Here is a 13,625-nt window from a genome sequence, read left to right on the forward strand (position 1 = left end):
GTGCTGTGGTGTGGTGTCTGGACTGGAGAGGAGCAAGGTAGAGAAAACTGTCAGAGCAAAAGTTTTTACTCAGCCTTCATTGCAGGGCAGCTCCGGATTGTAGCACAGCAGACAGCCTGGAGCTCCCATATCCTACACACCCAGGACCTACCAAGACCTTTCTCAGTTGGTGAGACTGTCACCCCCAGACACCTCATAGCCAGACCCTCCTGCTAAGAGCTTCCTCAATGGTATGAGTGTCTCTCTGAGGCACCAACAGTGCTACGTTGCACTGTGAACAGTTCCTGACTCTCCTTGCTTCAGTAGCTTTGTCCATTAGGAAGAGGCTTGCTGCAGTGTTGGTAGCATCTCCTTGAGGATGAAAGGTTTGCTGTGCATTCCCTGGAGGTCAGCAGGGTTAGGGTTACAAGGTCAAGAGACAGCCCTCCTCTCACTACACCCAAGGTCCCCATCGACAGGACTCATGTTGGCTGTTGTCCTTGACCCCTCAACCCCAGAAATGACTATCAGCTGTTCCAAAAGGACAGCTGCTGCCCTCCAAGTGTGCCCTGTGGACAAAGTCCCTAGGCCAGGCCACACTCAGATAGAGAGTGTGATGCATCTCCTTGAGCACCAAGCATGACATTATCTGGTGAGATTTTCCCCCTTCCTTTTTCCTTCTATCCGTTCATTATATCAGTGAGAACATACATTATTTTAAACTCTACTTTTTAATTTAACACTATGTATCCTTGTTATTCAAATTGTTACTTTTACAATTTATTTGTGCCTATGTTTTCCCCTCTTGGCCCCAGGTCAGCCATTTCCCCTGGTTCCTGGGACAGGTAACAGGGTGAGCAAAAAGCCCTGATTATTTGGGGGGTGTCTGCAGGAGCCTAAAGTAATCCGCTTCCCCCTTCTTGTCTGGGAGAGAGGTGCTTGTGCACTGATGGTGCTGCACCCTAAACCCTCAAACGGGTAAAGCCATGATGCCGCACTGGAGGCCCTGCCAGGTCTGCTTTCAGCCCTTGAAGCTGCCTTGTGCTTTCCCTCAGGCCAGGGGGAACCCCTCATCCAAGTGTCATTGCTGGACTGTAAGGCAGGCCTGGGGGTCCTGTCCTCCCACTAAGGCTGAGGGAGTTGGAGGGACCTTAGAGTCCCTCCCTGTCCACTTTGGAGTGCAGAGGGACCCAGCAGTGTCTGTGAGATTGCAAGGGTGAACCCTGTCTGCTCTCCGAGGTTTCTCACCAGCATCATCTCATGAGGTGGCCAGGGCTCTCATGAAGATTAATGAAACACAAAGCTCATGTGGAAAATCCCGAGCTGGGAACGAGGCCCAGGCTGTGCCTACTTCAGTGCAGCCAGGAGGCTTGAGTGTGCCATCATGGCCTGTCTGGCCCGGGGGACTGAGTAGGAGCAGGGAAGAGTTCTGAGGACAGGATATGTCTGGCCCTAAGCCCTGCTTGCCCCATGGCTCCCACAGCCACTGACTTCTTAGGAGGCCAGGTCCTCCGTGAAGCTCACTGTGGTCAGGGTCAGGGTCAGGGTCAAAGTCAGGGTTAGAGTCAGGGTTAGGGTAAGGGTTAGCGTCAAGGCTAGGGTTAGGGTTAGGGCCAGGGTCAGGTTGAGGGCTAGGGTTAACATCAAGGTTAAAGTCAGGGTTAGGATTAGTATCAAGCTTAGGCCTGGATTCAGGGTTAAGTTCTGGGTCAGGGTTAGGGTTACTGTAAATTCTTTTGTCTGCACATCAGTTTTTTCACAACTTTTTAGGGACCCAGAGTTTCAATATCTTTTCAAGCAGGCCTCTGTGGCCTGTATCCTGGCACCTCTAGTTCTCCAAATTAGCCCTGAGGCTTTAGGCCTGAGGGAAGCTACTCTATGCTGGTTTCTAGTGTAGTTCTAGGATTCTTTAACTGTTGAGTGTTGGCATGAGCTGTCAGAGTCTGAGGCACAATGAAGTCTCTCCCAGGACTGGTTTTTGAAGGAAAGGGAGTGTCAAGCAGACCTCCCCGCCCCTGCTGCCCCTCATCCTCTCAGGAATCTGTGTTCCTGTTGATGAGGGTGCTGCTATTTGTCCACAATGGGAACCATAGGACTGGGCCAGCAGATGTATGCAGGAGTGGAGACACCCTACACCAAAGTCTTGAGGTCACTTGATGAGAAGCAGGGAGGTTAGTGGGACCCTCTTGGGAGACCTTGGAAAGGACATTTGCCCACTGAGGCTGGGCCTGGGCCCCTGCTTCTGTGTCACAGATGTGCAGGAGTCACACGACCAGGCCTGGGAGACAGGGGACACTGCACTGCCAGTGTTTGAACTCTGCTTGTTCTTAAACACAGGAGGCACTCGGCAGTCTACTGTCTTAGTTTTGCAATCTTCACAAATTAAATATTTGCCTTCAAAAGCAGCCTCTGTGATAAGCATCAGGATAATATTCCCTTGCCAATGCGGAAGTCAGCCTGCACTGTGGGTGGTCCTCTGGAGAGTAAGTTCCACATGGGACCCTCGGGTGGGAGCAGCTGGCAGTATTCCGGGCACAGTGAGGCCTCCTGTCCTTCAGGTGTCTCAAACCTAGGGTTCCTGGTACAGAGTGACCCTGCTGTGCTGTCCTCTATCTCCCGAGCAAAGAGTGGCCATGGGAGCAGGATTGGCCCCATCAGGCGCCACGTGTTGGCACCCAAGGGAAGCTGTCTGGCCAGATCTCTCCAACGAGGGCTGGATATGGAGGAAGTCCTGCTTGGTGGGAGTGCTGCCTGAGAGTCTCAGCAGGGGGAAACCACTTGTAAATGTATGTGCACAGTGAATTTGTGCCGTCCACAAACCCCAGCAGGCCTTGTTGTGCTGCTGTTAGAGTGGTTGCCTGAGAGGAGGGTCCATTTGGCCAGCTCCTTGGTGTGCACTGTGACACCATTTCCTCATGGGGCAGAGACTTTAGCAACAGCCATCTCCTGCCAAGGAACCCAGGTGGGTTGAAGGCCATAAGGTCACTGAGAGAGTGTTAGGAAGTTTCTCTCCTGTGTAACTTAGCCTTGCGATTAGAGTTTGCACTTTTGGAGGTAGAAGGCTGTGTCTCATGTCAAAGTCTCTGAAGTTTTTCTCAGAAACAGTCCCTCTGTTGTGTGTTCATTGCCCAGAGGGCACATGTGGGTGGACAAGGACCCTCCACACTGTTAATTCCTCCTGCTGCCTGTTCGGACCTCCAAGCAGGCCCACATATCCCACACACTGCAGGCTGATACTCAGGACACAGCCACCAGTGAGGTGTGGTGTGGTGAAGTGAGTGGTGAGTTGTTGCATGGCATGGGTGAGCCATGGCACACCATGGTGTGAGTATGGACTGCCCCAGGCTACACTGGCTGTGAGAGGACCTGGCTGAACTTCAGCCCTGTGCATCATTTTATTTGCCCCAATCTCCTTGATCCGGCCTGCGGATCAATCTATGGGTCTCAACCTGGAGAGGGGATCGGGGATGGGGGCAGGACAAGAGAAAAGAGAGATGAAGACAGGATGAGATTCCAATCGAGTCTCGTTTATTTTTAAAATGGTTACAACTTATATAGGGTGGGGGCGGGCCATAGGCAGGAAGAAGGCTTAATCTGATAGGTCATCATCATATCCGGATATATGATGTAAGCAGGAGAGGATTATGGGTAATGTAGGCAGGCTGAAACAGGAAGTTTGCTTGTCATGTGCATTGCAGGCAAGGGGAGGATCATGGGAAATGTAGGCTGACACACAAAATGCCCTCAGGCAGGAGGGGCAGGGCAGCAGCAGCTATTTAAAACCGCTCCCTACATCTCCTCCCTTATTATTATATATATTTTTTGGAACATGGCAGGCCCTGGGAGGACAGCGCCTGCCTTGGGTCAAGGACTCCTCATATGAACCCAATCGAGCCTTACCCGTCATGGGCCTGCAGGACAGCTGTTGGTCCTGGACCTGTCTTAGGTGGCCGATTGGCATTATATATGTGTCCTAGTTGCCCGTCTCTGACTGCCTGTCCAGTGCCTCAGGGCGTCTGGGCCACAGCATCATGTGGGCCGTCAGTGGGTGAATTTTCCCGATAAGTTTGTTGTTCTGCCATTTCCAACCGATGGTAATATACCTGAATGGGCTTTGCCATAAATGTGTCAACCTTGTTATTAATGTTATTAATGAGTGTCATGATCCTCTGGAAAACACAAGGTCCTACAGTAAGCAGCAACAGCAAGGCAGTTAGGGGTCCCAAGAGGGGGGCAATGTAAGGGGAGAGATCCTCCCACATGGAGGAGAAGGTGGTTGCTCCGATGCGCTCCTTTTCTCTCTCTTCGAGGTGCTCTCTCAGTTTATTCATGGACTCTTTGACCACTCCCGAGTGGTCAGCATAAAAACAACACTCTTCCTTGAGGGCTGCACATAAGCCACCCTCCTTCATAAACAGGAGGTCTAGTCCTCTTTTATTTTGCAGGACTACCTCAGATAGAGACGTCAGGGACGCCTGTAGAGCTGTCACAGATGCTTCTATTTCTTTTAAATCCTGATCCACTGCTGCCTGTAATTGAGCTAGATGCTTATCTCCCAACACTAGAGCTGTGGTCCCTGTCCCTATTCCCGTTGCTACTCCTAACCCTAGTAACACAGCTAAGGTGAATGTCACAGGTTCTCTTTTAGATATATAGCTGGTCTGCGATGCCTGGAGGTAGTAGTCTCCTGGGTGGAAGGTTATGCGTGGAAGAACCTGTACAAGAACACAAAAATCTGTAGACTTGTTAAAAACAGCAGTTGCTATACAGGGTGATAGGCCAAAATTGCAGGCCCAAGATGTTCCTGGGGGTGGAATGAGGTAATTATTTGGCTTGAATTTGGAATGAAGTTGGGCACAGAGTTGTGCTGCCAGTGCTGGTGGATGGCTGGAATCCCCAAGACAAGTTCCTCTACCTGAGACATCAGGGAGAGTCAGCTTGTGGTGATTGTTCCAGTCACAGGCAGATGAGCTAGAAGAACTGATAAAGGTTAAATTGAGGGCCTTTCCTTCATAATATGGGGGAGGAGCAGCCAAGCATAACCAACATGATTGGGTGAGATCAGGTTGGGTATGATTTAAAGCCATGTATGCTCCTTTAATCAAACTGAATAGGTTAGAATGTGAATATTGAGGGGCAGGTATATGAACTGTCTGGTGTAGCGGAGCTTGAGAAACTGTTATGGCTGAGGGACTTACTGTGGTTATTTGAACAGCAGTAACAGGATCTGTATTGGGCTGATTGTATTTTGGATTTGGATAATATTTTGGCTTTAGAGCAAAGTTTGGGCCTATGGGCACAACTGAAGTCTGTAGGGGAACCTTTTTTATGAGAATAAGATTTCCCCTGTCTTTACCTGACTCATAAATTCTCAGTCCCCAGGTGCGTCCTATCAGCCAACCTGGGTCCTCAGGAGTGGTGACAGTGACGTTTAGAACCTGACAGGATCTTTGATAGGCCAGTGGGTAGTCACCTAGGCTGCACCCCGGCGGCCCCCATGTCAGTTTAAGGTGTTTATCGGGGAAGGCAGGTTGCCACCCTGTTGCAACTGTTTCACAGCCCCAATAAGCACAAAAATATTCTCCCGGGGAATTACAATATGATCTGCCCCCGGTTGCTGCGGGGCAAAGGTAAAAATGGCTTTGTTTGGGACATTGGAGCCCTGGGAAGAACCAACAGGGTGTGGGCGCAAACCATGGACTTCCTGATCCTATCCAAGTCAAAACCTTTTTTTCGTTGTTCCAGCGGCTAAGCTCCCATTTCCAGGGTCGATGGGGGTTGCTGTCCATTAGATGTAGTTGTGTCACAAGTCCAACGATGATCCATAAGATTTTGACAAGTCGCACCATCTGTAAGAGAACACAGGGAGTTGTGCCTCAGGAGGAAATTTTATTCCTGGGCGTCACATTGGGTCCTCGATGAGGAACTATCTATTTGTTTTATAAGCCTTTCAGGGAGCCATCTAGCTCCTTTTTCCTGTTTGGAATAAATGCATACAGAGCCTCGTCCCCAGATGAGGACTGGGTCTGGACCATTCCATGTGTTGGTCAGGGGATCTCTCCAGAGAACAGATGCATATTGCGTGGCTGTCTGTGTGTGCCAGAAGCGAGATGCTGCAGAGTAGCCTAAGGCATCTAGAGATAAAAAATTTAAAATAAAAAGAGCATGTGAAAGAATATTTTTAGGAGAACCTCGGGTTGGATACCAGGTTCCTCTTTTTATCTTGTCTATGGTAGATTTGAGGGAACGATGTGCACGCTCAACAATGCCTTGTCCTTGAGGATTGTAAGATATACCCGTGGTATGGAGAATATTAAGGCATTTACAAAATTTGGCAAAAGAGGTACTAGTATAGCCTGGTCCATTGTCCGTTTTGAGTTGTTGAGGACATCCCAGAACTGAGAGAGCTGATAGCATATGGGCTATAATATGTTTAGTAGCCTCTCCAGTCTGGAGTGTGGCGAAGATGAAACCACTGAATGTATCAACACTTACATGTATATATTTTAGGTTGCCAAATTCATTAAAGTGAGTGACATCCATCTGCCATAAGGCATTGGGGATCAAACCTCTCGGGTTGACTCCCAGATGCTGAACAGGCAAGTGAACAGCACAAGAGGGGCAGTTTTTTACAATTTGTCTGGCTTGTTCCCGAGTAATTTTGTGGAGGAGGCGAAGGGTCTGAGCATTGAGATGGTGTAGCTGATGAGCCTGTTGAGCCTCAGATATCTTGGAGTCATCTATAGGCCCAGAGTGGGCCATGAATACCTGTGTCCGTGTGGCAGTATCAGCCAAGTGATTTCCCTGTGTAAGGGGACCTGGGAGGCTAGAGTGAGCTCGTAAGTGGCCAATGAAAAACTTATGACTGCGAAGCCGAATCACGTCCTGTAATTGTTTGAATAGGTCTGCAGCTGGGGAGGCATGGCTTATGTTTGCAACAGTTTCTAATAATGGAACAGACTGAGCGAGGTAGGCACTATCGGTGTACAAATTGAAGGGTTGGTTAGGATAAGCAGTGAAAACTGCAAGAATGGCCTGTAATTCAGCTAGCTGTGCGGAAGAGGTGTTTGTCTGAAGGGTAAAAACATTGTCTTGGCTTACATAAGCAGCCTTGCCAGAGGAGGAGCCATCAGTAAAAAACACTAGGGCATCAGAAAGGGGCTCTGAAGCTGTGATTTTGGGGAATACAAATGGATGACGGTTAGCAAAATCAACTAACTTATTTGGAGGGTAATGGTTATCAATGGTTCCTGAGAAGGAGGCTATAGCAATAGGCCATGCCTCAGTGGTCTGAAGTAACCAGTCCACTTGATCTTTGGTGAAGGGTTGAATGATAATATCTGGTTCTTTTCCATAATAACATTTTTCTAGCCTTTTGCCTTGAATTATCAGGTCAGAGACTGCGTGGTAGTAAGGCAATAATACTCTCTTTGGGGAAACTGACAAATGAAGCCACATAAGAGGAGCCTGTTGCCAAAATACTGCCGTGGGAGAAAGTTTTGTATTAAAAATGAGATAATGTAGTGGCCTATTATAATCTATAAATGAGACAGTTTGTCGAGCAATAGCCTCTTCTACTGCATGGAGTGTTTTTCTAGCATTAGGTGTAAGCTCTCGAGGGGAAGTTGGGTCAATGTCTCCTCGGAGGATCTCATAAAGGGGTTGCAGGTCATGTTTGGTCAATTTTAAATAGGGCAAAAGCCAATTAATATCACCCAGAAGCTTTTGAAAATCATGAAGTGTCTTAAGGCCATCAAGCCTTAGCTGAGGCTTTGGAGAAAACACCTGAGTGCCTCGTAACTGAAAACCCAAATATGTATATGGGTCAGTAAGCTGGACCTTGTCAGGGGCTATTTGAAGCCCAGCCTTTTGTAAGGCAGCTTGTAATGCCTGGTAACACTGTAAAGTTTGGTTTTGACTCTCTCCCGCCAAGAGGATATCGTCCATATAATGGGAGATATATATATCTGGCCAATGATCTCTAACTGGCTGTATTGCAGCCGCGACAAAAGACTGACATAGCGTTGGAGAGTTTGCCATACCTTGTGGTAAGACCCGCCATTGAAATCTCTGCATAGGGGCTCTAAAATTAATTGATGGAAGACTGAAGGCAAAACGCTTTTGGTCATTTGGATGTAAAGGAATAGAAAAAAAGCAATCTTTAAGATCAATGACAATTTTAAAAAATCCCAGAGGAATGGCACTGGGTGAAGGGAGTCCTGGCTGCAGATGTCCCATTAAGACCATGGTCTTATTTATTGCCCTAAGGTCTTGTAGCAGCCTCCATTTCCCTGACTTTTTCCGAATAACAAAGATGGGTGTGTTCCAAGGGGAATCACTGGGGACAATGTGGCCCGCATCTAACTGGTCCTGCACCAGCTGCTGTGCAGCTGCGAGCTTTTTAGAGGTAAGGGGCCACTGATCGACCCAAACAGGTTTGTCTGATAACCAAGTAATCTCTTTTGCATGGGCCGCAGGAAGGTCAATGACCCCTATTGAAAATGGCCTAGGCCTGCTTTAGAGGGGTTTGGAGTTGGGGAAATAGGCACTTTAATGCCTGAGCCTCGTTTGCCTAAACCTTGATTAGGAAGGAAGCCCTGAGTGAGCATTTGTTTGGTGACTACAGCATTGGGACTGCCCATCATCATTCCCATTTGAGTTAGCAAATCTCTGCCCCACAAGTTAAGGGGTAGCCCTTCTATAATATAGGGCTGTATGTGCCCCTGATTGTTTTCATTATCATTCCAGGTAAGTAGACTGGCACTACGTTGTGGATTTTTAGATTGTCCAATCCCTTGTAAATGCGTCATAGTGGTTTCTAAGGGCCATGTGGGAGGCCAGTCCTCCTTTCTAATGACTGTTACATCAGCACCTGTATCTATGAGCCCTGAGAAACTTTTCCCATTAAGCAATAAAGACATAAGGGGTTTGTCTTTGGAAATGAATTGAGCCCAGTATATATCTGAGGATCCAAGGGAGGAATTTCCCCTGTAGGAAGCCACAGCTGCATTAGAAGTTTGAACTAAAGGCAGCAGCACCAACTGAGCAATACGTTGTCCTTGGCTAATGGAAACTAGGCCAGAGATAGAGGATACCATGACAACAATTTCGCCAGTATAGTCGTTATCTATGACTCCTGGAACAACTTGTAACCCTTTTAATATCGTGCTGCCGCGTCCAAGAATTAACCCACAAGTGTCTTTGGGAAGAGGGCCATAAATCCCGGTGGGGATGGCCTGTACTCCCATGTCAGAAGCTAATACTGTATTGGAGGCGGAACAGAGGTCCAGTCCTGCACTTCCTGGCGTGGCGCGGAGGAGGTTAGAAATGGATTGTTTTGTGCCTGGTCTTGTTGTGCCTGGTTGTTTTGTAGTGGGACAAACCTTAAAGCCCCGGAGGTCTGTCTGAGGGTGGGGGTCTGGGGCTGACCCCCAATCCCGTTTCCCTGCTGGGGGAGGGGATTGCCATCTGCATCTGTCTTTGACCTGCATTCGTTAGCCCAATGATATCCTCTTCTGCATTTTGGACATAGACTTGTAGGTTTTGGCCTTGAATTATTGTACTGAGACTTTTGGGCCATAGGGCAGTCTCTGACAAAATGGCCTGTCTGATCACATTTAAAGCATTTGCCATTATTTGTTTTCCCTCCTTGCTTGTGTGCGAGGAAGATTTCTTTTACAGCTGTAGCCATAGCTAAACCTTGATGATAGGCGGGGCCTATGTCAGCACACAAGCGAATATAACCCGAAAGGTCCTCTTTTTTTTTATAGGGTTTGATAGCAGCCTGGCAGGCAGGAAGAGCATTTTCATAAGCCAGTTGTCTAACAAGGCCAGTGTTATCTTCGGTGGTGCCGAAGAGACACTCAGTTGCCTGTAAGAGGCGATCAACAAAATCAGAGAAGTGTTCCTCAGGTTTTTGTTTTATTTTTGTCAGGGAAGAAGCAGCTCCACCAGAGGGGAGCCTTTGCCATGCTCTGCTTGCTGCCAGGGTGATCTGAGCAAAAAGACCTGCCTCATATCGCATTTGGGCTTGTTGTGTGGCATATCGGCCTGTTCCCATCAGCATGGGAAGGGTGTAATGATTTTTCCTGTTAGTATTGTCTTTAGCTAAAAGTTCACATTGGTCTTGGAATTCTACCTTCCAGAGCAGATAGTTGCCCCCTGAAAGTGTAGCTCTGGCTAAATCTCTCCAATCATTAGGCGTAATCCAGCCTTGGGTTAAAGAATCCAAGACCGCAAGGGTGAAGGCCGCTGTGGGACCATATTGAGATACTGCTTTTTTTAATTCTTTTAGGGCAGATACTGGGAATGGTGCATGGGCCCTATTGGCTCTCAGTGCTAGGGCCGATTGGTCTGTGTCTGTATCACTGCTATGCGAGTCAGAGTCATTTTCTTCCTCACTAATATCAGTTTCTATATCTCGTCTTTGTAGACGTGGTGGCTGTCTTTTTTTATTTCCCCTAGTTGTGGTAGTAGCTTGTATTTTATCTCTTTCATGTTCCTGACTTGGGGATTGAGTCCCGCGTCTAGTTCGCCTCCTTTGTCTCCCCCTTTCCCTAATTGATTTAATGTCGCCCTCTTGTGGACTGGCACTAGCTTGGGTGGGTTGAGTTGTCTCCCCACCATTGTGTAAGTTATCGTCACTCGCTCCAGCTTGGGCAACTTCTGTTACAGGAAACAATAAGGGATGTGTTACTCTCAAGGCCTCTGTATTGGGAGGGCAGGCAGTCTCTGTAACTGGGAACATCATTGTGGGCTGACCACCTGGTGACCCTGAGATAGGCGCTGTCTTAGAGAGTGGCAGGCCCGTGACGGCCATCGTTCTAGGGGGGTTTGCATGCAAAGTTTGGAGCTCTAAGGAAAGCCTTTGTATATCCTTAGTCAGCTGAACCTGCTGTTGTAAATCATGAAATTGTTCCTCTAATGAGAGAAGGGCAGAAGACGGACCGGGTGGTCGCTGAAAACTGGTGGGTAGTTCTGCAGCATCAGGAGCCATAACCCGGGGGGAATAGTATTGGGCAGCCTCTTTTGCTAATTGTGACCAATCAACTTCCTGGCCACTGGAAAGGTTAGGGTAAATAGGGCGGTATGGAGGAGGGGCCGTGGCGGCGCCATTTTGAGGACCCTCGTGGTCTCCAGACAAAGGGAGTGTCGGCACATCGCCATCTTGAATAGGCTCTGGGATCTCAAGGACAACAGAGCTGGGAGGGCTGGGTGCCTTAGATAAGACTGGTGGTGGCGGAGTACAATTGCGGGAGGCAGCTAACGCAGCCTCACCCTGGGCAAGCGTCTCCGCGAGCTGGGGATCTGCGTGACGTTGTGCCAGCAGCTCAGAGATTAAAGTCCAATATGAAAAAGCAGTTACAGGAACCCTTTTTGGACCAAAAACTTCATAATAGTCCTTAAGAGCATCTCCTACTCTATTCCACCTGTTTAAATTAATCGTACCCTCTAGGGGGAACCATGGACACACTGAATGTATGAACTGAAAATACTTTATTAGTTCTTTTGTCTTAACCTTGATCCCTCTAATCTTGAGAGCCTCCCTGAGGCCAGTCACGAACAATTCGTGCTCACTGAGTGCTTGTCCCATGTTAATGCCGTTCACCTACCGTGATTCAAGCGAGACGTAAGGTGGCCGTCTGCACAGATCACAGGACCAATGTCCTTGAATCAGTCACGCTGGCCAGCGCTTTACTCCTGTGAACGGTCCCGCGTCGTTATCCCTCGTGCCAGGTGATGTCCCTTCGTGGTCGCCACTTGATCCGGCCTGCGGATCAATCTATGGGTCTCAACCTGGAGAGGGGATCGGGGATGGGGGCAGGACAAGAGAAAAGAGAGATGGAGACAGGATGAGATTCCAATCGAGTCTCGTTTATTTTTAAAATGGTTACAACTTATATAGGGTGGGGGCGGGCCATAGGCAGGAAGAAGGCTTAATCTGATAGGTCATCATCATATCCGGATATATGATGTAAGCAGGAGAGGATTATGGGTAATGTAGGCAGGCTGAAACAGGAAGTTTGCTTGTCATGTGCATTGCAGGCAAGGGGAGGATCATGGGAAATGTAGGCTGACACACAAAATGCCCTCAGGCAGGAGGGGCAGGGCAGCAGCAGCTATTTAAAACCGCTCCCTACATCTCCTCCCATGGCCCCTGGCCTGGAAGGATGTATCTCCCATCTCCCTCCTCTCTTCTGTTTTCTCCATCCTCTCTAGTCTTCCCTCTGTTCCTCCACTCTGGCCTTTGATGTGGTCCACCACAGGGGCATCTCAAGCTCTTTGGTCAAGCCCCACTCTTGAGACCCTTGGTTCACTCCTCGACTCTGCTGAGGGATTCACCCCTATCATTTCTCTGAGCAGCCCACCTGCCCTGCTCTCTCCACACTTGCCCTGCTTATGTCTCTCTTAGTGAAGTTAGGTGTGTGCCCTGTGTTACAGCTTTTCTCCTCATCATAGAGTCCAAGCCCTTTGAGTGTAGGGTTATTATCTCTTGTCTCCAGGGCACTGCTGTGTCATGACAACTCAGTATGGTGCTGGCACACTGCTGTAGCTCAGAGAAAGTTTGTTAAAGGAGACAAGGTGTGGCGGGCCATCCCAAACCCTCCCTCCTTGCTCCTGTGCATCCAGGCTAGAAAGAAGGAATTGGAAATGTGGCACCACAAAGATGGGAAGAGAAATTGTTTGGGGATGGTTCCGCAGTTGTCTGGGGGCCTACCGTTTCTGTCCGCAGTCCTGTTTGCATGTCTTTCTCCTGCACTAAAAAAGTGCTTTCTGCCAGGATTCTGGTGCTGGCATTGTCACCTGTTACTTTCAGGGGATTAACACCCTCTTCTGTGTTGGGCTCACCTTCTCTCTGTGCAACTCTAGACACTGAGTGAAATCCATCAATAGTAAGGATCCTCTGGAATCTAGAAATACTCAGCCAAGCTCAGCTCCATGCACCCTGAGCCTCATGGGTCTGGGTTGTGATGACTCTAGCTGCCAGCTTTATAAGGACCCAGAGGCGAAGATGATGCCCTGTGTGTGAGCAGAGTCAGGCTTCCCAGCCATGATGTATACTTGCTGGGACACAGCAGGGCCATCGACACAGCACCTCTTTCTGACTTGGGAAGAAAAAACAAAAACCATGGGTATTTCTGGAGGATACAGATGCAGGAAGGTCTTCACAGCCTGTGTCATCTCCACCCTGAGCCCACTGTGTCAAATCCCGGGAGCCCAGTCTCTGAACCATAACAGTGATGCCACCAAGGGTGGAGCTGGAGTTTCTCGTGGGAGAATCACCCCAGGGCACTTTCATGTTCCAGGAGCCCGTCCTCCATTTGTGATTGCAACTCCAGGGACTTCCCTCATTGATCATGTTTCATCGGAGTGCCCTGGGTGTTGGGGTGCGAGGGAAACATCCCCTAGGCTGTCAGATCCCTAAACACTGATGGATGCCCCCATCTCACGATGCAGAACTCCAGTGCTTTTCCTCAGCTGTGGCCACAAGCAAGGGCTGGCCATCCTGAGGTCACACCCTCAGCTCTCTTCGGACAAAGGAGTATCTAGAATTCTCAGGCCAAAAGCCATTCTGAACAATTCTCTCTGTTCCGTAACTGTGTTCAATGGAACAGCCTGAGTTTGCCTACATGTGACAAATTTCT

The sequence above is a fragment of the Cavia porcellus genome, unplaced genomic scaffold (genome assembly GCF_034190915.1).
Source record: "Cavia porcellus strain 051 isolate PalLab524CR breed Dunkin Hartley unplaced genomic scaffold, mCavPor4.1 scaffold_2, whole genome shotgun sequence".
Classification (NCBI taxonomy): Eukaryota; Metazoa; Chordata; class Mammalia; order Rodentia; family Caviidae; genus Cavia; species Cavia porcellus.